The 25305-nt window shown below is 41.9% G+C and overlaps 1 long non-coding RNA gene across 1 annotated transcript in view; it reads right to left on the bottom strand.

Moving 5' to 3' along the window:
* Positions 1-1997: 1997 nt before the first annotated feature.
* The window catches only part of LOC140203372 (uncharacterized), a 62645-nt gene continuing 39337 nt past the window's right edge, over positions 1998-25305 (bottom strand). The window contains exons 2-3 of the long non-coding RNA XR_011887350.1: positions 12296-12373; positions 1998-4243 (exon numbers count right to left, since the gene is read on the bottom strand). This is a non-coding gene — a long non-coding RNA (uncharacterized lncRNA). The remainder of the gene's footprint in view (positions 4244-12295; positions 12374-25305) is intronic.

Here is a 25305-nt window from a genome sequence, read left to right as displayed (position 1 = left end):
AAAGCTACTATGATTCTGTCCTTATAATTTCTAAAGGAAGGTTCATCCTTTACCCCTTACGTACCTTCTTTAATATTTCACTTCAGATTTAATTGGCATTGTTCCCCACCCTGTGAAAGGCCCAAGCAGAGGCAGCATCATTACTGTTACTGTTAGGAATTCCCTGAAGGTACAAAATTATGCAGATGGATAGACATAAATTACAATTAATTACAAGAAAATACAATGAGATGCTGAGAGGAAACACATTAGTCCTCATCAAGGGGTCAACAATGGAGAAGGGTGAGCAGCTTCAAGTTCCTGGGCATCAATATCTTGGAAGATCTTTCCTGAGACCAAAATATTGATGCAATCATGAAGAAAGCGTGCCAGTAGCTGTATTTCATTAGGAGTTTGAGGAGAATTGATATGTCACATATTTCTACAGAAATGCCATGAAGAGAATTCTGACTAGTTGCATCACAAAAAAACATCGAGTGAGACGAGAAGAACTAGATTCTGCCTAGAAGATCTGATGTGTTAATTATATCTCCAAGCTACAACTTCTGGCTGGCTCAATTGAATCAGACATAACAGTTACATCATAAAGATTACCAGAATGCTGGCCTTTACCACTGGAGACCCAGTACAAGTCTCCAATAGTTATATGAAGCATTGGTTCAATGTCATATGGAGTACTGTGCACATTCCCAGACACCATATGGTAGGAAGGGACAAGGGCACCGATCTACCAGAATGGCATCAGGGCTAAATGATTTGTGTTATCAGATTGGGTTGTATAGAATAAGCTTTCAGACCCTCGGCAACTGATTAAAGGGTGATCTAATCAAGGTTTTTGGATGTTTAAAGGATCTGAATGCTATTTAACTTGGATCGCACAGTGGGAAAGGTTTCTAATTAGGAGCTGTATGTTCAGGGTGATGCCTGGACACAGTAGCATAAACAAAAGTAAAAATATGCGACTTTTCTCCCAAGACACCGCACAGGTTGGGAGGTTGAACTGAAAACCTCAAATCAGATTTTCATAGTAAGGATCCAAGACAGATAAGCGGTGTTGAGCTGCAGATCAGCTAATAAAATGGAAGAGTAACCTCTTGGGGATGAACTGCCTGTTGCAGTTCGTACGTTCCAAATACAGTGCATTTCTCCCCATGACAACAAGGTGAAGAGAGTTGGAAGGATAACACAATGGTAAGTTTCTTTTAAACTGAATTGAAATCGTATACCTATAGCTCCAAAAGGAGTGTCATAAGCAGATCACAAGACAATCTGAGACATTTTGTTATCAGTTATTACCTGGTTCTCAGGCTGCTGTTCCCCTTGCTTTGAATTCCAGGATCCTATGAAGAACAAAAAGCTTAACTGACTTCATGACCTGGGGGAATATCACTGAAAAGGTGCCAGCAGAATGGTCGTCCTATAATCACGTATCAGGGATTTCCTCCCCTAGAAATTTGCTTTGACTTCAACTTTTCTTCTACCACCTTGATTCCACTGGGCTTTGTTGTCATGAATGGCAATGTGAATTTTGATCCATGGGAGAGAGGAAAATATCAAAGGAGAGAGAGTTGAGGAAGAAATTTGAGTAGCATTATATACAACCATTCAGAAACAATGACATTTGGGCAACTTGCTAAACCAACTTTTAATTTATCAGTTTTATTCACCATATGCATTTATATGTATTAGGAATTTACTGTGGTGCTTTGGTCAGGGTGCAATATGAAATAAATATCAACAGCATTCAACGATTATAAAGAAAGAAGATTCACATAAAATAAAGAGAGGTTAAAGGATGGATATGGAATAAAATGTCCATAAATATATAAATGCCAACATGTATTTACAATGTAAATAGAATTATTAAAATGAGTTTTAAAGAGTCTACTAAATGTTTGAGGTATTTACATTCTGGAACAAGACTGCAATACTGTTGTGTTTTGTAAATCCAGAACCTAATTGAAAGAAAAACACAGGAGTCAATGTTTGGTCTACTTAGTTTTATTTTTCCTTTTATTTTAATAAGGTGCTCACATATGACGTGGTGGCATAATGACGTATGCCATTCACATACTTCTACATATAACCCATAATGAATTATGTAAGCAAAGAATGCTTAATCAAACAATATAATTACATTATTCAAATATTACTGAAATATTAAATACCCTACACCCTGCTTAGCTATAAACAATTTAATATAGAATGCATCTCAATATATATACAATTACGATAGATAGACATCCACAGCATAGTAAAGGTTTAATCACTGTGGAGAATCTCTTACTCTGGTGGGATAACATTTTTCCTGACAAGGGGGTGGGAGGGGTCACTCTGCTTGTCAGGAGAAACAATCTCAGGTTGTGAGTCCTCCTCCATGGTGGTAGAAGGAGTTGACTCTGGGTCTGCAGGAAGTGGTTCTGACAGCTCTGGACATCTTTCTTCTCTAACAATTGACTCTGCTCTCTTTAACTGATCGATGTGTCGTCTCCAGATGACACTGTGTGGGAGAGTGGTCCAGTTCTGTCCCTAATCTTTCCAAGTATCCACTTTTGATCATCCCTATAGTCCCTCACCAGGACTCCTTGTCCAGGAGTGAAATATTGAACTTCTGAGGAGTCCTCAATTTGTCTCAGCTGTTTGTCTTGCACATTCCTTCTGAGATTGGGTTTGAGGAGATCTAAGTGTGAGTGCAAGGGACAACCCAGGAACAGCATTGCTGGCGAGCTGTTGGTTGTGGAGAGTGCTGTATTATGATATGCAAGGAGAAAATTGGCAAGTTTCTGTTTCAGTGTTAGTGTAGAGTGCCCTGCTGATATTGCTCACAATGAGTCCTTTACACTTTGGACAACCCTTTCCACCAGGCCATTTGTAGCTGGTTGGTAAAGTGCAGATGTAATATGCCTTATTCCATTCATATTCATGAATGACTGAAAATGTTCCGCAACGAACTGTGATCCATTTTCACTGACTAAGTGTTCTGGAACACCAGTCCTTGAGAAGAGGCTTCTCAACACATGAACAGTGTGCGAGGCTGTAGTGCAGGTTATTAGAAAAAGTTATGGCCACCTTGTAGCTGCATCCACCACTGCCACTAAATTTGTGCCCATGAATGGTCTGGCAAAATTCTTCTGCTGGGATAATGCAGGCCATTCTCAAGATGCTCTTAGTATCTTCTGGACAAGTTGGCATCCTGGACAGTGCATAACAAGCTGTTAGATCTGCTGGTCTATTCTTAGACCAGAAGACAAAGCTTCAAGCTAATGCTTTCATTTTGACCACGCCTAGACAGCCAGCATGTCGTTCCTCTGACACTTTAGCTCGCAGCTTAGATGGTATTACAGCTCTCAATCCCCACATAAGGCAAGCCCCCGTCAAGGGAAAATTCATCCTGGTGCTTGTAAAAATGTGGGAACTAGAATTCCTGCTACACAGTGCAGCCATTTTGAGTTGCCATGTAGACCTGAGACAGTATGTGTCTTTTCTGGTTCCCCTTTGGATTATTTCTGCCATAATCAGTTCTGGTCGCCTCACTATAGGAAGGATGTGGAAACCATAGAAAGGGTGCAGAGGCTGTTGCCTGGTTTGGGGAGCATGCCTTATGAGAATAGGTTGAGTGAACACAGCCTTTTTTCCTTGGAGCGGCGGAGGATGAGAGGTGGCCCGACAGAGGTGTATAAGATGATGAGAGGCATTGATCGTGTGGATATTCAAAGGCTTTCTCCCAGGGCTGAAATGGCTAACACTAGAGGGCACAGTTTTAAGGTGCTTGGAAATAGGCACAGAGGAGATGTCAGGAGTAAGTTTTTTACGCAGAAAGTGGTGTGTGTGTGGAATAGGCTGCCGGTAATTGTGGTGGAGGCGGATACGATAGTGTCTTTTAAGACACTTTTGGATAGGTACATGGAGCTCAGAGAAATAGAGGGCTATGGGTAACCCTGGATAATTTCTCAGGTAAGGACATGTTTGGCACAGCTTTGTGGGCTGAAGGGCCTGTATTATGCTGTATGTAGGTTTTCTATATTCTAATAAGGAGGCTTTTAATTTGCATTAAGGAGAATACGTCAAGAGAAATGTCCTCATTTGTATATTTTCCAGGTATTTCCTTTTCCAAGGGTAAACGGGACAATCCGTCAGCATTTCCGTGATTATTTGACCTCTTGAGTTCGATCTTGTAATTGTGTCCTCCAAGAAACAGAGCCCATCTCTGCATTCATACAGCTGCTGTTAGTGGAACACCGTTCTGTGGATTGAAAATGGACACTAGTGGATAAATCTCAGTAATGAGAGTAAACTCTGCTTTGTTCATTGCCATTTCTTCCTGATCTGTAGTACTGTAATGAATTTCAGAGGTGGAGCTTTGTAGCCAGGTTTGGCAAGAACCTGTTATAATAATTGACAAATCCTAAACAGGATCACAACTGTGTCACATCCTTTGGCCTTCGGACATCCACCACTACTTGAATTTTCTCTGCATACTTGAGTAATGCTTGTGTGTCAATGGTGTGACCACAGTAAGTGATACTTGGCTTAAAGAATTCACACTTGTTGCATTGTGCTCTGAGCCCATCATAATCTAATCTTTATAATATTGGCTTGAAATTTTGGAGGTGTTCCTTGCAATCCTCATTGGTAACAATGATTTTTCCCAGGTAACACTGACAGACTGGACAGCCTTGTCCCATAGCTTTCTGCCAGAGGGCAGGTACAGGTGTTACTCCAAAAATAAACCCATTATAGTGATAAAGCTCTTTGTGAATGTTTATGGTGGGAAACACTTTGGACTTTTTTTCCATCTGCATCTGTAGGTGGGCCTCAGTTAAGTCCACTTTGCTAAAGTGTTTTTCTCCAGAAAAGTTTGCAATGATATCCTGTATTTTGGGCAAAGGTTACAGCTTTCAGTGCTGGGTTGATGGTGACTTTAAATTCACCACAGATCCTGACAGATTACCATAGGCTTCTTGGCTACAGGGTCCACTGGCATTGCCCTTGGGCTCCACTCAACCTTAGAAACCATCCCTTCAGTCTCTGTGCAATCTAGTTCACTAACTACATTCTCACGAATGATATAAGAAACAGAGAGGCTTGTAAAACTTTGATGTGGCATTTTTGTTTAATATTATTTTGCCATTGATATGTTTGAGTTTTCCAATGCCACTCTGAACACTGTTGTGGCATCATCCAGTACCTTTCTTAATTCACTTTCAGTTGACTCTTTTGCTGAGGATGTGGCATGCAAACGGTGGATGGATCAAGTTGTAGTTGTCTCAGCCAGCTGTGTCCACACAATGACTCCTGTTTTTATCACATAAAAGCCCAATATGGCTTGTTGGTTGTTGCATTGCACTGTTACAAATGTCATTCCTACAGGAGTTATCTTTTCTCCAGTATAGGCTCTTAGCTGGATATCTGTAGACTTCAGTTCAGCTTTTTGAAATGTCATTCAAACTCATTTTATGGAATGGTGGAAGCAGCGGAGCCAGTGTTCCATTCCACTTTAATTAATTTTCCCTTCACTTCTGGTGTAAACTGTATTGCTTGTCTCTTGCAGCACACATAAAAGTTGCTGGTGGAATGCAGCAGGCCAGGCAGCATCTCTAGGAAGAGGTACAGTCGACGTTTCAGGCTGAGACCCTCTGTCAGGACTAACTGAAAGAAGAGCTAGTAAGAGATTTGAAAGTGGGAGGGGGAGGGGGAGAGGGAGATCCGAAATGGTAGGAGAAGACAGGAGGGGGAGGGATGCAGCCAAGAGCTGGACAGTTGATTGGCAAAAGGGATATGAGAGGATCATGGGACAGGAGGCCCAGGGAGAAAGAGAAGTTGGGGGGGGGGGGAGCCCAGAGGATGGGCAAGTGGTATAGTGAGAGGGACAGAGGGAGAAAAAGGAGAGAGAGAAAAAGAATGTGTGTATATAAATAAATAAATAACGGATGGGGTACGAGGGGGAGGTTGGGCATTAGTGGAAGTTTGAGAAGTCAATGTTCATGCCATCACGTTGGAGGCTACCCAGATGGAATATGAGGTGTTGTTTTCCAGCTCTTGGTTCCATCCCTCCCCCTCCTGTCTTCTCCTATCATTTCAGATCTCCCCCTCCCCCTCCCACTTTCAAATCTCTTACTAGCTCTTCTTTCAGTTAGTCCTGAGGAAGGGTCTCGGCCTGAAACGTCGACTGTACCTCTTCCTAAAGATGCTGCCTGGCCTGCTGCGTTCACCAGCAACTTTTATGTGTGTTGCTCGAAATTCCAGCATCTGCAGATTCCTCGTGTTTGCTTGTCTCTTGTTACTTTTCACATAGTAAATCTTAAGGCTGCGCAGTCCTGCATCTATCTCATCATTATCAAAAGGAGCATGTGGATTAGTGCTCCTTTTGAGACTGCAGCTAGAACTTTTGTCTTTTTCTTTTCTCTGTGCATTCCATTTACTTTAGTCTGGTTGTATGTGAACTCCTGCCAGAATGGTAAAACAATTTGCTCAGCCAGGCAAGTTCTGTTTAGTCGCTGCAATTTTGTTCACACTTATTTTTATTCCTGACTGCAACTCATTTGCGCCTCTGGCTGCTCTTTCCATTGAATAAACGATTTCAACTGCTCTTATAAGTATAAATTGTACGTCAATTAGAAGCACTTTTTGAATGCTTTTTTTTTGTTAAATTCCACAAGCTAAACAATCTCACAGTGCCTCTTTAAGCTCATCACTGAATTGACAATGCTCGGATAATTTCTTTAATTGAGCCAAATAAGCTGAAATGGTCTTCCCTTCCTTTTTATTCTGCTTATGAAACCTAACCTAAAATATTCTTCAATCAACAACAATTTCAGTTCTAAATGTTCCGGCATTGCATTCACAATATCAGCAAAGCTATTTTCAGCTGGTCTGTTTGGAGCAGTTAAATTTCTAAGCAAGCTGTGTGTCTTTCCATCGACTGCAATCGGCAACACTGGCACACACTTTACACTGGCTATTTCATTTTCTTCAAAGCAGTGCTCAATCGTTCAGTATACATCATCCACTTGTCTGTTATGCATTCAAATGTGTCTACCTTTCCAACGTCGTCAGCTATTTCTGCTTTCTTTATTATTACTATCACCCGGTACTCACTATTTATGAACTTGTGGCCATACACATTCCTTTTTTTTACTGTTTCCTGCCTTATTTTGTAACTCAGAAATCTCTCTCCCTGTCCAAAGAAATATATGCTGCACTTCAACATGTAGGCAGTCGTCTTGGAGTCATTTTAAAACTTCCTCTTCACCCCTATTATGTTTTGTAGCTCCAGTGAAATATAAACACACACGCTGGGATATGTTTTGTCTGCTTAGTTTTTTTATTTCCCTTTTCTTTAGTAAGGGACTCACATATGACTGGTGGTCTACCATTCACGTACTTCTTACATATAACCCATTATGAATTCAGTAAACAAAAAATGCCTAATCAAACACTATATTTAAAATATTACAGAAATGTTAAATACACTACAAGTGCCTTTCTTTGAGAAGGGAATTTTCAGCATGACTGGAAAGCACTATCTCACTAACGTCTTTTTGTCACTTTTCCATCAACGTAGGACACATTGGTGACCGATAGATGTCTGTCCTGTAAAGGCTAAATGGTTGACATTTTACGGGAGCTGCATAGTCACTTGTATAAATGTTACAATTACCTTTTTGAATTTTTAACTGAACTCAATCCTCTCGTGAGAATGGTGAGATATGAACTTGCACTCTCTGGATTGTTAGACTAGTTCTAGAATATTCAGCTCATAACATGAGCGTCTAGTTCAAAGTAAATTTGTTATCAAAGTATGTATACATCAGCATATAACACTGAAATTAATTTTCTTGTGGGCACTCACACCAGACCAATAAATACAATAGAATCAATGGAAAACGGCACCCAAACACAGACAAACAACCAGTGTGCAAAAGAACCTGTGCAGATACAAGAAAAATCAAAATATTATTATAATAATAAATATATGGCAAATAAATAAATAAATAATAGGCGTGCAATGATAAATATGATATAAAGGTTTAAGCATGAGCTCAACAATGAAAGTAATGAGACTTACCTGTGAGAAAAATAAATTCATTGAAGTCGTTTGATTTTAAAAATATCGTTGTGTTTTGGATAAAAGGATTTTCAGAATTTATCTGCGAGTGTATTGATACAATAAATACAATACTGACAATAACACCCATGGCAAAGCACCCATTGTTCAGCGGCTAAGTAGAGCATACTGGCAGGTGTCACCGCACATTCAAGTGCCGAAATGGCACGCCCACGCTGCTCAGCAGACCAACACAGAACACAACAAGCAACAAACCAACAGCAGAGAATCAAGCCCCATTCCTCTCTCCTACCCATGCACATACATAGCCCTCTAACCTCAAGACAGGCCATCTTCTTTGGCCTCCGGTAGATTTCGATTTGGACTCTGAAACACTGTCACTGGCCCTTCGACTGCTCCAGTGGGCCTGCAGAGATTTCCAGCTAACTGGCTTTGACTTCCAGACTTCTGATTTGACCCTTGGGCCTCGATCCTTGCCATCGACCACAGGACCGAGTAAACACCAAAGACTAACATTCAACTAACCTAACAACCTAACAATCTTGCTGCAACACTAGCTCACTAGTCTAATCTCATCATAAGGCACCCAGCCATATGTATTCCTTGCCCATAACTGCAATATATGCACTTACCACACACTTAGGGAAAGATATTGTTAATTTGGTACCATTCAGTTAGGGAGCAGTACAACTCTCTTGTAATTTGTTCAAATAAGAAGTATTGTTTCATTCAGGGAGATGCTCAGTTAATTCTGCATTATTTATTTAGGGAGGGGTATGGTTCTGTAAAATCTAAATGTGCAGAGTACTGAATTCTTTCCTGAGTTAACAGATGGGTGTATTGATAATTTTTGACTGAGGCACACTTAATTCATTTAGAGCGCTCAAAATCCTGACTGTTTCTTCCCCTCCATAGATGCTGCCTGACCTCCAGCATTTTGTGTGTGTTCCTCTGGTTTTCCAGCATCTGGCAAACCCCTTGTGTTTCTATATTATGTTACTATATCGTTTGCTTAGGAACTTAGCAATTTAACCCGAGACAACTATCTGAGTTGTTAGCATTCTTGCTTCAGAATCTGAAGGTTCAAATCTGATTCAAAAATCGGCATGACTTTAGCTCAGTGATAAGAGTGTTGGCTTGCTGCCAGTGCTTTTGTAGTTGAGACTAAGACCAATTCTCCCCATTACGAAAATCTCAAGAACAGCATAGTGTTGGATCCTGATGCTTTTGCAATCCAATGGTTCTTCAGAAATCAAGAACGAGACACAAAACGTATTGCCTACAACTGTTTCATTAAGTGTTACAGGACCAAAAAACAAACAAGAAAGATGTGCAAAGAGAACAAAGTAGAAGACAGAATGAAAAAGCAGCCGTGGTCATCTCAGACTCAGACTAAAGATAACAAAATTCCAATATAACAAGTAACCTATAAAATAGCTAGATTCAAGTGGTGTGACATCTACTATGGAAAACTGGGAAGTTTCTGGAAAATGAAAAAACAACTGTACCATAATTACTGGAAAAATTACTAAACAATGACATGTACAGAACTGTGTAAAGTATTAGGTATATACAGTATATATAGCTAGCGCAGCTAATACTTTTGCATGGTATGGTATTTGTCAACGTGAAGCGGAGACCGAGTTTGTAAATCTGGCGGGAGCAAAGGATGTTAGGAATGGTGGAGTGCCACGGGAGGGGTGTGGGACTGGTGGCAGAGAAAGAGTGCCAGGGGCGGGGGCTATGTGGGTGGGGTACCGGTGGCAGAGGAGGAGTTCCGGAGGCAGCGGTGACATGGGTGTAGATATGCGCAGCCCTGAGACAACAGGCAAGGTCATTTGATTCCAAAACTTGGCTTGTTGGCTATTAGAGAATGTCCCTGTGGTGCTTCCTGCTCCCTCCCCTCTCCCTTCCCCTTTTCCCAAACATGATTCCCCTCTCCTTGCCACCTTCCCACTCTCAGTCCACAACAGAGACTAATATCAGAATCAGGTTTATAATCACTCACACATGTCATGAAATTTGTTTTTGGGTGTGGCAATAGTACAGTGCAACACATAAAATTACTACAGCACTGTGCAAAAGTCTTAGGCGTCCTAGCTATATATTACTGTATATACCTAAGACTTTTGCACAGTTCTGTATATAAGTGGCTATATGCAAATACAATTACTGTAAGCATAGGGAAGTTAAATTACAAGTAAAATACTAGGAAAGTAACAATTCTACACTCTAATCCAGCATTAGTTATCCCAGTTGTATTGGAAAATAATTATCCCACAACATTGACTTCTCTAACTTCGGCTGATGCCCACCTCCCCCTCATACCCCATCCATTATTTATATACACACGTTCTTTCTCTCACTCTCCTTTTCTCCCTCTGTCCCTCTGACTATACTCCTTGCGCATCCTCTGGGTTCCCCCCCCCCACTTCTCCCTGGGCCTCCTGTCCCATGATCCTCTCATATCCCTTTTGCCAATCAACTGTCCAGCTCTTGGCTCCATCCCTCCCCCTCCTGTCTTCTCCTATCATTTTGGATCTCCCCCTCCCCCTCCCACTTTCAAATCTCTTACTAGCTCTTCCTTCAGTTAGTCCTGACGAAGGGTCTCAGCCTGAAACGTCGACTGTACCCCTTCCTAGAGATGCTGCCTGGCCTGCTGCGTTCACCAGCAACTTTGATGTGTGTTGCTTGATCCCACAAACCAATGCTACTTAAACAAATATATAATTGCCTATGGGAGAACAGTGAGGGGTGGGGGGTTGTCAGTAAATTAGATATGATGATTCCTATCTGGAGAAGCAGACTAACATAGGCCTATCAATCCCTGCTGATCAAGGAAAGATAGTTTAGAGAAGAAATCCCACGCTGGGGCTAACCAAGGAGCTTGTTGAGTGTGCGGCCTTCACCTTTGGCCCCTCCTGACCATATATACACCTACAAGTCCTACATTTGTCCCCTAGTTGATTTGCATATTTTTCTGAGTTATGATATTAATATTTGCATTAAAAAATATCCACTGTAGATAGTGGGAGGGCAAAGAGAAAGCTGAAGCAAACTAAGGAAGTTAAGGATACTGTCTGGCTTCAGATGATGTCGAAAACTGTCCATTATGTTAATGAGGGAGAGGAGCGAGAAGCAGCTGGCCTGGTGATTATTGTGGTGGTTTGGGAGACGGGCTTCAAACAAAGCAAGCCATCAGCATGAGTAGAAAGCAGGAGACCACAATCAGCAGGATGAAGACAAACCAGGGCCTAGCTACATTAAGCAGTTACAATGAATGCTACCAACACAGATCAATTTAGCCAGAGAATGGCGAATCTGTGGAATTCTTTGCCACAGGCAGCTCTGGAGGCCAAGTCGTTATGTATATTTAAGGCAGAGATGGATAGATTCTTGATTAGTTTCGGCATGAAGGGATACAGGGAGAAGGCAGGAGATTGGGGCTGAGTACCTCCTGCCTGCCCGATGATAGTAGCAAGAAGAGAGCGTTGTCTGGATGATGGGTGTCCTTGATGGTGGTTGCTGCTTTCTTGTGGCAGCACTTCATGTAGATGTGGTCAATGGAGGGTTTTGACTGTGGCGGACTGGGCTGCATTTACCACTTGCTGTACACTTTTCTGTTCCTGAACATTGGTGTTTCCATTCCAAGCCATGATATAACTAGTTAGGACACTCTCCACCCTGCATCTATAGAAGTTTGCCAAAGCTTTTTGTGACAGGCCAAATCTACACAAACCTCTAAGAAAGTACAGGTGGTGTTGTACCTTCTTTGTGATGGCATTTACATGCAGGTCCCAGGACTGATCATCTGATATGACAATACCAAAGAACTTTAAGTTCTTCTCCTCTGCTCCCCTAATGAGGACTAATGTTACTACTGGAGAGGTGAAGCTGCATTTACCTTCCATGGTTGCAATAAGCAGTTAGGACTACCATTTAATGTAAATTATTTGGTGATTTTTGGAGTTGTTTGCTGCATTCAACCTAATATTAGCAGATCAAATCATTAAGTTTAAATATAAGGGCAAATAGAATCCTTCTTATCTGCTAGCATGAAAAATTCATTAATGTGGATGGGAAGAGGCTAAAAGCACGAGAACCCCAGAACTGCCACAGGTCAATATTTTCTCTTCAGCTGTATGTGGATTCAATGTCAGAGTTATCATGTTCAAAATAAACAAAAACATGTAGATTGTATAAATCTGAAATAAGGATCAGAATTACCGTAAAAACACTCCATAGGTCAGGCAGCCTCTATGGACATGGAGAGTTCACATTTCAGCTTAAAGCCCTTCCTCTGAACTGGAAAAGAGAGAAAGAAGTTTTAAATTGCAGATTGGCTTGGGGGAACATAAAGAGGACAAAGGGAATACCTTTGAGAGGTTGAGGCTCAACATGTCCAGGTAATCCAATGTTTATGGAGTTGACTGGTTAGAAGATTAATGTGGAGAGTTAGAGGGGGGAATTACTTTATATACTTCATACTTTATTGTCGCCAAACAATTGATATTAAAACGTACAATCATCACAGCAATATTTGATTCTGCACTTCCCGCTCCCTGGATTACAAATCGATAGTAAATATTAAAAATTTAAATTATAAATCATAAATAGAAAATAGAAAAACAGAAAGTAAGGTAGTGCAAAAAAAACTGAGATGCAGGCCCGGATATTTGGAGGGTACGGCCAGATCCGGGTCAGGATCCATTCAGCAGTCTTATCACAGTTGAGAGGAAGCTGTTCCCAAATCTGGCCGTACGAGTCTTCAAGCTCCTGAGCCTTCTCTCGGAGGGAGGAGGGACGAAAAGTGTGTTGGCTAGGTGGGTCGTGTCCTTGATTATCCTGGCAGCACTGCTTCGACAGTGTGCGGTGTAAAGTGAGTCCAAGGACGAAAGATTGGTTTGTGTGATGTGCTGCGCCGTGTTCACGATCTTCTGCAGCTTCTTCCGGTCTTGGACAGGACAACTTCCATACCAGGTTGTGATGCACCCTAGAAGAATGCTTTCTACGGTGCATCTATAAAAATTAGTGGGGGTTTTAGGGGACAGGCCAAATTTCTTTAGTTTTCTCAGGAAGTAAAGGTGCTGGTGGGCCTTCTTGGCAGTGAACTCTGCTTGGTTGGACCAAGTCAGGTCATTTGTGATATTGACCCCGAGGAAATTAAAGCTTTTGACCTGTTCCATTTGCGTACCACCTATGTGAATTGGGTCGTGCAGTCCACTACTCCCTCTGAAGTCAACAACCAATTCCTTCATCTTGCTGACATTGAGAGATAAGTTATTGTCTTGGCACCATGCCACCAGGTTCTTAATTTCCTCCCTGTACTCAAACTCGTCATTACCCGAGATACGGCCTACAATTGTGGTGTCATCAGCAAACTTATATATTGAGTTTGATGGAAATGGCAGGGATACGTTAAAACTGCAAGTCAAAGACGTTGATAAAATCTTAACTTCCAACGCTACTTTTCATCTTTCTCCTTCACTGTCCTCTAACTGCATTTCTCATCGTAGTCCCACATCTTACCGTGTTGGCATTATCCCTTCTGACCATCAGCTTCATCCACCTAGGTCCCCACTGTAATGAATTCTGGTCCCAGAATGATGCTGAATTCTACCTCTGCCTCCTCCATCTCATTTTTTGGGCAGGAGTCTTCACTGAGGATGGTGGATCTGTTCTCTCCATAATTCCAATGTATCTGTATTTCTCACTCTGGCTACTTATCAATGTTGACAGCCGCATTTTAATAGTACAATGATGGGTGCTGTTTCCTGCATTAATGCAGAATTAAACAAAAATTGCTACTTTTGCTGCCTATTACCTATCATCTACTCTCATTTTCTTTGCTCCATTATTGATTCTTTTGTTCCTTTCCTATATTTCTCTGGCTTCATCCAAAAGGGACAAGTTAGCCACTAAGATCCATTAGATATCTATAGAGCTTTCCTGCAGAAACTCCATTACATTACCCCAGTTCTTTCATCTCCATCCTATCTGCTCAGATGATGAAACTTGCCATGTGTTACCTCTCTGATGTTCTCTTTTTCTCCTTAAAAGGCCAACATCTTCACCAGTATAGATGACAAATCCCTCAACCATATCCCCACTCTTACCCTAACCTCTCTTTTAATGCTTTCTGTTCTGAATCCAGGCAAGGTCAGGAATTTCTGTTCTTGTTGATACCATGCCAGCACCTTGACTTACAGATCACCCTTGACAACCGCCACTGCCTCCAAAAAGACTCCAGCTCCAGAATCATCCTCCCTTCCCCTCCCCTTTCAACAACTGGAGGAATTGTTCCCTTCGTCATTCTTTCCACCAACCATTTTTCCATTAATGGCATGCGTCCTTCTCTTTAGCCTCACACTTTACCACTATTTATGGTCCCAAGAAGTCCTTTCAGCTGAGGTAATAATTCACTTGTACACTGCTAATCAAGTGAACTGCTTTTAATGTCTCCTCATTATTGAAAGAAGCAGACACAGATTAAGGGATTGTTTTGCAAAACACAGCAGGGTTTACTGTTTCCTCAGTTTAATTCTCTATTCCCCCCACCCTGACTTCATACGTCTGTAGCCTGCTGCAATGTCTCAACGAAGCCCAATGTCAATGCATGGGACACTATCTTCCATCTGGGACTTAGCAGTTTTCAAAGTTCATAAAGTTCAAATTTCAAAGTAAATTTATTATGAAAGAACATATATGTCGCCACTTACTACCCCGAGGCTCAGTTTTTTGCAGGCATTCACAGTAGAACAAAAAAATATAATCAATGAAAAATTACACACAAAGACTAACAAGCAACCAATGTATAAATGAAGGCAAACTGTTCAAATGCGCTCTGATCTCTGGCAGGCATGGTGAACATTAACATACCCTATATACGCTCTATTTCGTGTTATGATGAATAGCAGATCTCCAGGAAATGCACAGCACAAAGCTGCATGGTAGATTTCCCTTCCTCAGGCAGATGATCAACACATCCACCACCACCCCACCACCATATTTGATCATTTCCTGTCAGAGTCACCTTATATGCAGGTACTCCTGTGCTTAGCGTCACTTTATGTACAAATATAAGCTACCTCATGTATTTACATAGAAACATAGAAACATAGAAAATAGGTGCAGGAGTAGGCCATTCGGCCCTTCGAGCCTGCACCGCCATTTATTATGATCATGGCTGATCATCCAACTCAGAACCCCGCCCCAGCCTTCCCTCCATACCCCCTGACCCCCATAGCCACAAGGGCCATATCTAACTCCTTCTTAAATATAGCCAATGAACTGGCCTCAACTGTTTCCTGTGGCAGAGAATTCCACAGATTCACCACTCTCTGTGTGAAGAAGTTTTTCCTAATCTCGGTCCTAAAAGGCTTCCCCTCTATCCTCAAACTGTGACCCCTCGTTCTGGACTTCCCCAACATCGGGAACAATCTTCCTGCATCTAGCCTGTCCAATCCCTTTAGGATCTTATACGTTTCAATCAGATCCCCCCTCAATCTTCTAAATTCCAACGAGTACAAGCCCAGTTCATCCAGTCTTTCTTCATATGAAAAGTCCTGCCATCCCAAGAATCAATCTGGTGAACCTTCTCTGTACTCCCTCCATGGCAAGGATGTCTTTCCTCAGGTTAGGGGACCAAAACTGCACACAATACTCCAGGTGTGGTCTCACCAAGGCCTTGTACAACTGCAGTAGTACCTCTCTGCTCCTGTACTCAAATCCTCTCGCTATAAATGCCAGCATACCATTCGCCTTTTTCACCGCCTGCTGTACCTGCATGCCCACTTTCAATGACTGGTGTATAATGACACCCAGGTCTCGTTGCACCTCCCCTTTTCCTAATCGGCCACCATATATATATATTGTGTTTTTTATTATTGTTTTCTTTTTCTTACTGTGTTTTTATATGTTGCATCGGATTCAGAGTAACAAATATTTTGTTCTCCTTTGTACTTCTGTACTCAAAATGACACTAAACAATCTTGACACAAACAAGAGAAAATCTGCAGATGCTGGAATTCCGAGCAACACACACAAAATGCTGGAGGAACTCAGCAGGCCAGGCAGCATCTGTTGAAAAAAGCACTGTCGATGTTTCAGCCCAAAACATCAACTGTGCTTTTTTCCCGTGGATGCTGCCTGCCCTGCTGATTTCCTCCAGCATTTTGTGTGTGTTATTTAAACAATCTTGAACCTTGAATGTGTTTAGTTTTTGAATTAGAGGGCAACAACCATTCTGAAAGCAAATCAAGAACTCCTGGAAATGGAATGAAAAGCTGCAAGGCAAAGAACTCAATGATCTGGCTCAATATCAGTGCAGAATGCACTCTCATCCCTAGAGTTTGTTTATTTCAACTAAATGTCTGACAACAGTACGTTTTCAAAAAATAATTCATTTCAGTTTTCCAAACTCAAAAGTACTGTGGATGGTGCCAAACCCACATCTTGGCATGTGCACATTGTATTGACTGATACATACTGGAGCTATGTATGTTGTATCTATGCCACAAACACAATGTTGTCAATTTCTCCTAAAAGTTTCATAGTACTCCTTTAATCCATTTAGAAACATATCTAAATGCATTTTATTTTAAATGAAGGATAGGACTGGGCAGCATGGCAGTATAGTGATTTGTGCAATCGCTTTATAACCCAGTGATCACCATTTGGGGTTCAATCCCCACTGCAGTCTGTAAGCAGTTTTACATTCTCTCTGTGTCTGTGTTCGTTTCCTCAAGATGCTTCACTTTCCTCCCTCATCCCAAAGATGTCAGGGTAAATTGCCGGCATGTTATGTTGGCACCAGAGACGTGGCAACATGCTATGATGTCCAAGTCATTGGGTATATTTAAAGCTTGGGTTGATAGGTTCTTGATTAGTTAGGGTGTCAAAGGTTACACGGAGAAGGAAGGAGAATGGGATTAATCCGGATAATAAGTCAGCCATAATGGAATGCTGGAGCAGATTTGATAGGCTGAATGGCCTAATTCTGCTCCAATTTGTTATGGTCCTATGGTCTTATGGATCCCTACTCCAGTAGAATACTCGCTGATTTGAAACTATAAGGTATCACTGTAAGATTCGATGTTTTGGTTTACACATGACAAATGGGGCTAATCTTTAATATCTATCTGGTGTTTGAAAAGGTTGTTAGGGACCTGGCTGTTGGCGTAGTGGCATCAGTGCCAGACTTCAGGACGAATGGACCCGAGTTCAAATCCAGCCAGCTCCTCTGCACGCTTTCCATCCTTACTGGGTTACAAGCTGGTGATCTCTTTGGAAACTCACCCGGTGGAAGGCAATGGCAAACCACTGCTGTACCTTGCCTCGTACACGGTTCCCCACTACATCAGAGAGGCATGGAGGGAAATCGTCCGCTAACCGGAGAAACTCTGGATGCGACGTACCTTTCCTTTCCTTAAGTACATCAGCTACATTCAGGAGTATTGATGTGGGGGAGTATTGATGTGGGAGTGCCATCATTATGCATTAAAACATTGCAGACAGAAAGTACAACTGATAATGCTAAAGAGGTTTAGCAAAGATGAATCTGCATGGAAAGCAAGATATGGACCTTCCCATATCCACTTGCCTTACAGTCACTACTTTGTGATATTTCTCTCTCCAGTCAATTACAAGATCTTCCAGGAATTTTTAAGCCAAACAATGAATGAAGACGGATGTGGCTGCACTAGTTGGGAATGTAATGAAGACAAATCTATGGTTCTGTTCACAGAAGTCAATCTGAACACAGCAGTTTCCCATTTTACCTTTTATACAGACACAATCTCACAGTGGTGTCAGATCAAATTAACCTCAATTACCGCTGTGCAAATGCAGAACTGTCCTCTCATATTTATTCATGCCAGTGGAGAACATTCCCATTTAGGAAGAGAATTAGCACAGTGATCTGCAACTGCAGCTAGACTAAATAGGATCAGCTCCCACACCCCAAACCATGGATATGGAAAAGGCGAACAACTTTAAGTCAATAAAGAAGCTCTGGTGCAACACAGAGAAAAAAACGTCATAAAGTCAGCTCTGGATTCAAGTTCAAGTTGATTGTCATCCGACTGTACATGTACACATCCAAACAAAACAACGTTCCTCCAGACCACAGTGCACCCACACAACATATATCACACGCAGCACATAAACTAAACTATTATACTATAAATAAGTTAATAAAATATAATTCAAAATGTATGTAGTCAAGTGCAGCACAGGTAAACAGTAAACAACTCACTGTCCTAGTGATGAGACCTTGGTGGCGTCAAGGTATTCATTAGTCTTACAGCCTGAGGGAAGAAGCTGTTACCCAGTCTGGCTGTCCTAGTTTTGATGCTTCTTTACCTCTTTCCTGATGGTAGTGGGTCAGAGAGATTGTGGGACGGGTGGCAAGCATCCTCAACAATGCTTTGAGCCCTTCATCTGCAACCTTCCCGGTAAGTGTCACAAATCAGGGGGAGTGAGACCCCAGTGATCCCCTCAGCCATTTTTAGTGTCCTCTGTAGGGTCTCACCATCCAATGCCTTGCAGCTTCCATCCCACACTCTCTATTGTTCTCCTGTAGAAAGTTGTTAGAAGGGGGGAGAGAGCCTTGCATGCCACAATCTTCTCAGAAAGTGTAGATACCAGTTTTCCTTCTTGACTAGTGAGGAGATGTTATGGGTCCAGGTTAGATCATCCATTATGTGCACACCAAGGAACTTTGTGTTCTTCACTCACTTCACAGCAGAGTCATTGATGAGCAATGGGGAGCGGTCAACCTGGGCCTTCCTGAGTCCTCAATCATCTATTTTGTCTTGTCCATGTTGAGACTCGGCTGCTGTTCTTGCATCATTTGCCTAGCCTCTCTACCTCCTTGCTGTATACTGACTCATCATTGTTGCTGATGAGGCCAACCACCATTGTATCATCAGCGAACTCGAAAATGCAGTTGGAGCTGGATCTAGCGCTGCAGTCACAAGTCAGCAGTGTGAATGGCAGGAGACGGAGCACACAGCCCTGGGAGGCACCAGTGCTCAGTGTGATGGAGCTTGAGACGTTGCTGCCAACTCAGACTGACTGGAGTCTTTCCATCAAGAAGTCCAAGATGCAGTTACAGAGAGAGGCATTGAGTTCCATTGACGACAGTTCACCCACCAGCCTCTGAGGGATGATCAAGTTAAACCCCACTGAATTCAATGAATAACTTCCTGGTTTTAGAGGCATCGTTTTCTGGTGGGACAGGATGGAGCCAAGACTATGGCATCATCAGGGGACTGGTTTGAGCGGTAGGCAAATTGAAAATGGTCCAATAGAGCTGGAAGGTGGGATCTTATGCAATCCATTATCAGCTACTCAAAGTACTTCACAATTGTTGAAATTAGCACCACTTACTGTGGTAAACCATATATATATATGTTGTAACTGGGTTACCTGTCTGAACACGCCCCTCTGCTGACTGCCCCTGTGGCTCCTCCCACAGACCCCTGAATAAAGGTGATTGGGCCTTGGCTCCTCCCCTCAGTCCAGGGGCAGACACTCAGCATGCTGGAGGTCACATTTTACTGTGAATAAAAGCTTTTCAGTATTTACTCTACTTCTAGTCTTTTGGAGTTATTGATGGTGCATCACATACGGTTGCTCTCTTGGATACTGGAATGATGGTGGCTGCATTGAAGACTACAAGAACAGTAGACTGTTTCAGAGAGGTATTAAAAATATCCATTAAGACCTTTGTTTGCTGGGCAGTGCAGTCCCTCTGCACCTGACCAGGTAAGTTGTACAGCCTCTTTGCGTGGGTTTACACTGGATAGGGTCCTCCTCACCTTGGCTTCCACCAGACAGGGTGCCTGTCCCTCAGGAAGAGAGGGGGCTTCCCTCCCTGTCACATCATTCAATTGGTCAAGCTGTGCAGGTAAAGCATTCAGCCTATCAGGAAGGAAAGCATCACCTATCATTGATGCAATGGGTTATGGGTTGTATCTTGACGCATGTCCCTAGTTAGACAAAGGGGCCTCTGGATTTTCTATAGTCTCCCACTCATTGCCTTCCTGATGGCATGGAAAAGTGCAGCCCTTGCTGACCTTTGAGTCATCCCGTCCCCCGATCTGAAGGCAGCGTCTCAATCCCTAAGCGATTCACGGGCCTCTGCAGTCGGCTATGGTTTCCGGTTTGCCCTGACACTCTAGTGTTTAATCATGATAATATCCTGGCACCCTCCTACGTAGCTGGTCAGCGACCCTGCATGTTCACTAATGTTGGCGTGATGTTTGTAGGTAGCTGCCTCCCTGAATTTGTGTAGTTTTCAACTCCCTCAGTAAGTAGAAGGGCCTGCACTCCACCAGTAAAAATTCTACCTGAGGTGAGCAGTTGGCCATTTCTGTACTACTGGCTCTTATAGCTGTGGACACACAGAGCTCCTCCGTTGGTCTTGCCGGACGTCACAGCATTTCTGTCCGCCCAAAAGGAGATTAGGCCTTCTAGCTGGATGGCTGAAATTTCAAACTGCTTCGTCCAAGCTAACATTCTACATGTGCAAACCCACTCGGTTTTAACCAGAACAGGTAAGGATTATCAATACAACTTTGGTTAGCTTATTAACTCCTGTTGTGATTTAGTGATCTGCCCTGAACTGTAAATAATAATTACTAATTGTTTCATTGTTCTACCTACCCGAAGGCAGCTGAACCCAAACCAAGAAGCAGCTCACAAGACTCGCTGAGTTCCTCCAGCATTGTGCGTGAATGTGTTGCTCAAGATTTCCAGAAGCTGCGTAATCTCGTGTTTATGAGTTATTTGTGTGCATTTTCTTGAGTTATTCATGACTTTCAAGATGCATGTTTTGTTCCTCCCCCACAACACCACACCCCTCCTCAGAGTGGCAAACCTAAGATTGTATGGAGTTCCAGGGAGAAAGAGCTCAGAGTATGTGTCTTTAAAGATAAATATAGAGATTAAAGATTAGCCTTATTTGTCATGTGTACATCAAAAGATGTAGCGAAATACGTTGTTTTACATCAAATGAAATCAGTAAGAATTGTGCTGAATTGTGAATCCATTGCTAACAAAGGCACGCCAACAACTTACTATCCTTAACCATACGTCTTTGGAATATGGGAGGAAACCAGAGCACCTGGAGGAAATCCACATGGTACGGGGAGAATGTACAAACTCTCTACAGAATGCGGCGGGAATCAGAAACTAATCTGATAAAGCAAGCACTGGAAAGCACTGTGCACAAAAATGTGGAACTTAATATTGCACTCTAAATGACATCACCAATATGGGTAAAAATTATAAGATGATGTATAGTTTAAAACTAGAGGTAATGATAAGACTAGGATGACAAGCATTGAAGATTCTTCAGCTATGATTTGATGTACAAGGAAGGCAGCAACTAAGTGGGGTACAGCTCAGATGGTCAAAAGAGGAGCAGCGTTATACGAGAGTAGTGTGGTCAACTACCCATGCCTGTTCCAGCCTCAGGGTAAAAAGGTATTTTACAATCCACCTGGTAGAAGCTTTTGCAATCCACTACCAGGATAATCAAGGACACGATCCACCCAGCCAACACACTTTTCGTCCCTCTTCCCTCTGGGAGAAAGCTCAGGAGGTTGAAGACTCATACAGCCAGATTTGGGAACAGCTTCTTTCCAACTGTGATAAGACTGCTGAACGGATCCTGACCCGGATCGGGCCGTATCCTCCAAATATCCGGACCTGCCTCTCGGTTTTTTTTGCACTACCTTACTTTCCCTCTTCTATTTTCTATTTATGATTTATAATTTCAATTTCTAATATTTACTATCGATTTGTACTTCAGGGAGCATGAAGAGCAGAATCAAATATCACTGTGATGATTGTACGCTCTAGTATCAATTGTTTAGCGACAATAAAGTATGAAGTATCTAAAGCATCTAATCTTTGGTAGTGAGGCGCCAGTGTCTCCCATGCCATATTTGGGTGGTGCAAAGCAGCCAGCACAAGTCTCAGCCACAAATGAGAGAAAATGATTCATCAGGAGGCTTTTTCTCAAAAGGATTGTCGTAGCTTATAACATAGTCCATGTTCTTCAAAACATTTAAAAAAACAAAATTAAATATTTAAAAACTTTAAAAATGCTAACTCACTTCTAAAAGTCAAATGCCATCTATAAATTTGCCAATGACACAACTGCTGTTGGCAGAATCCCGGATGGTGATGAGGTGGCGTACAGGAGTGAGATGGATCAGCTGGTTAAGTGGTGTTGCAGTTATAATCTTGCACTGTCAGTAAGGTGAAGAAATTAATTGTAGACTTCATGAAGGGGAAGTCGAGGAAACGCACCCCACTTCTCATCAAAGGGTCAGCAGTGGAAAAGGTGAGCAGTTTCACATTCCTCGGTGTCAACATCTCTGAAGATCTATCCTGGGCCAACATATTGATGCAATTATGAAGAAGGCTCAATAGTGGCTATATTTCATTAGGAGTTTGAGGAGAATTGGTATGTTACCAAACACTAACAAATTTCTACAGGTACTGGGAGGAACATTCTGATTTGTTGCATCACTGGAGGGGCTACTGCTCAGGATTGGAAAAAAAACCGTAGAGGGTTGCAAATCCAGCCAGCTTCATCACGAGAACCAGCCTCCATGGCATCAAGAACATCTTCAAATGGCGATGCTTCAGAAAGATGGCATCCATCGTGAAGGATCCCCATCATCCAGGACATGATCTCTTCTCATTACTACCATCAGAGAGGAGGTACAGGAGCCTGAAGACATACACTCAACATTTTAGAAACAGCTTCTTCCCCTCCACCATCAGATTTCTGAGTGGACAATGAACCTACACATTAACGCTACCTCAATATTTTTGCTCTCTTTTTCCACTACCTATTTAATTTAATTTATGTACAAGTTTGTATTTATCTTTCTTAATTTACACTGCACTTCTGCCGCAAAACTGCAAATTTCATGACATGTCAGTGATATTAAACCTAATTCTGATTCTGGAGAGACTTTTAAAAATATTTAACCACTTTATAAAACTAAATTAGCAATTCATTTAATATATTTTTTGATAAAATTAGTATTTTACATAAAGATCGTATCTTTTAAAGGAATCAAGCACTCACCCAAAGTTCTTGCAGACATCTGCCGCCACTGAAACCAATGAGAAAAGATCTGTTGCCACACCTCCTATTCTTATTCTCAGGATTCTTTAGCAAGTCCATGAAGCATGTATGGAGCATCATTACTTAAATATCTACGTCAAATTCCACAAGCAGTCAGTAGCAAACCACTGATTTCAACTTCCAGGCCTCAACAAACATGCAGAAACATGGGTTGCCCTCATTGGCATAGGGTGGATGTGTTCACATTTTAATGATACAGTTCTCTCAGCCAGTTAGGGGACCAGAGGAAGACCAGAATTAGAAGAAAGATATACATTTATATAGCATTGTCATGACTTCAGCTTGATCCAAAATGCTTCAGAGCCAATTAGAAAAACTTTAGCTTGTAAGAAAGAGAACAACCAAAATAAGACCATGAGACAATTACACGTAGGACCAGAATTAGGCCATTCAACCCATCGAGTCTGCTCTGCTATTCCATCATGGCTGATTTATTATCCCTTTCATCTCAACCCCATTCTCCTGCCTTCTCCCCATTACCTTTGATGCTTTTGCTAATCAAGAACCTATCAAACTCTGCTTTAAATGTGCCCAATGACTTGGACTCCTCAGCCATCTGCGGCGATGAATTCCACAGACCCACCACCCTTCAGCTAAAGAAATTCCTCCTCATCTCTTTTCTAAAGGGATGTTCCTCTAATCTGAGGCTGCCTTCTAGTCATAGACTCAGTAACTATAGGAAACATCCTCTCCACATTACATATTCATCCCATAATTTCCACAAATAGCAATGTGATAACGATCAATCTCTCTCACTGGTTGAGGAATAAATATTAGCCAAAGAGATTTCACTTACTGTTATTTAAACTGTGCCACAGGATCCTTTGCAAACCAACGAGAAGGGAGACAACTTCTCATTTTAACAATGCAGCAGTCCTTCAGGACTGCTTTGATCTGGATTAAATGCTCTATCTCTGGAGCAAGAACTGAACTCAGAACATCAGGACTCACAATGCCATCATTCTGTCAAATCCTGCAATAAATTAACATATATTGATATAGTTTGATGTTTGAATCCAGGATTCAATTGCCAGTGATCAATTTTATTTGATGAATTCCCAGTGAACTAAAGCATTTGCACACGTAACTGTATTTCAACTTTTGAATGTCTATTGGAGACAAATATTTTGCAGCAGAAAGAAAGAATTTAATGCCCCGGATTTAGATAGGTTCATTATAAACCTCACAAAATGCTGGAGGAACTCAGCAGGTCGGGCAGCATCCGTGGAAAAGATCGGTCAACATTTCGGGCCGGAACCCTTCGTCGGTCAGGACTCATTATAAACCTATTCTTCCATGCTTGAATGGGGTCAGTGATTGAAACCTATCTGATATTTCTCCTTCAGTTCTGATAGCACATGAGTATACTCTTACAAATTATTTATATGAATTTATTTAGCACATTGATGCCTGGCATTCTGATATTGGTTTATTATTATCACATATACCAAGATACAGTGAAACGTTTGTGTTGCACACTGTTCATACCGAACAAGTCATTGCACTTTAGCATTGAGCTAGAATAAGATAAAATAGTAACAGTCAGAATAAAGTGGAAAAGCTACCAAAAATATGCACCACAGGTAAACAATAAAACGAAAGATCATAACAGGGTAGATTGTCAGGTAGAGTCCATCTTATCATACAAGAATCCATTGCCACCATTGGTGGTGTCACCTGCAAATTTGCAGATGGAATTAGAGCATTATCTGGCCACATAGTCGTGAGTGTAAAAGGAGTAGAGTAGGGGGCTGAGGACTCTACCTCGTGGAGCACAGATTGCAATCAGTAGTGTTCAGGATGATCGTGGTGGAGGTATTGCTATCATTACTGTTCGTCTGAAAGTCAAAGACCCAGCTGCAGAAGGAGGCATTGACTCCCAGGGTTTTCAGTTTGGTGATGGGTTTGCTCAGAGTTATACAGTATTGAAGGCAGAAGTGTAGTGAATAACCAATAATCTGATATAGGTGTATTTACTGTCTAGATGCTCCAGGTATGAACGTAGGACCAGGGAGATGATGCTTTGGCAGTAGGAAAACTGCAGTGGGCCAAGATTGTCTGGAAA

The sequence above is a fragment of the Mobula birostris genome, chromosome 9 (genome assembly GCF_030028105.1).
Source record: "Mobula birostris isolate sMobBir1 chromosome 9, sMobBir1.hap1, whole genome shotgun sequence".
NCBI classification, from domain to species: Eukaryota; Metazoa; Chordata; class Chondrichthyes; order Myliobatiformes; family Myliobatidae; genus Mobula; species Mobula birostris.
Note: the sequence above shows the minus strand (reverse complement) of the source record. Positions and strands in the feature narration are given on the sequence as shown.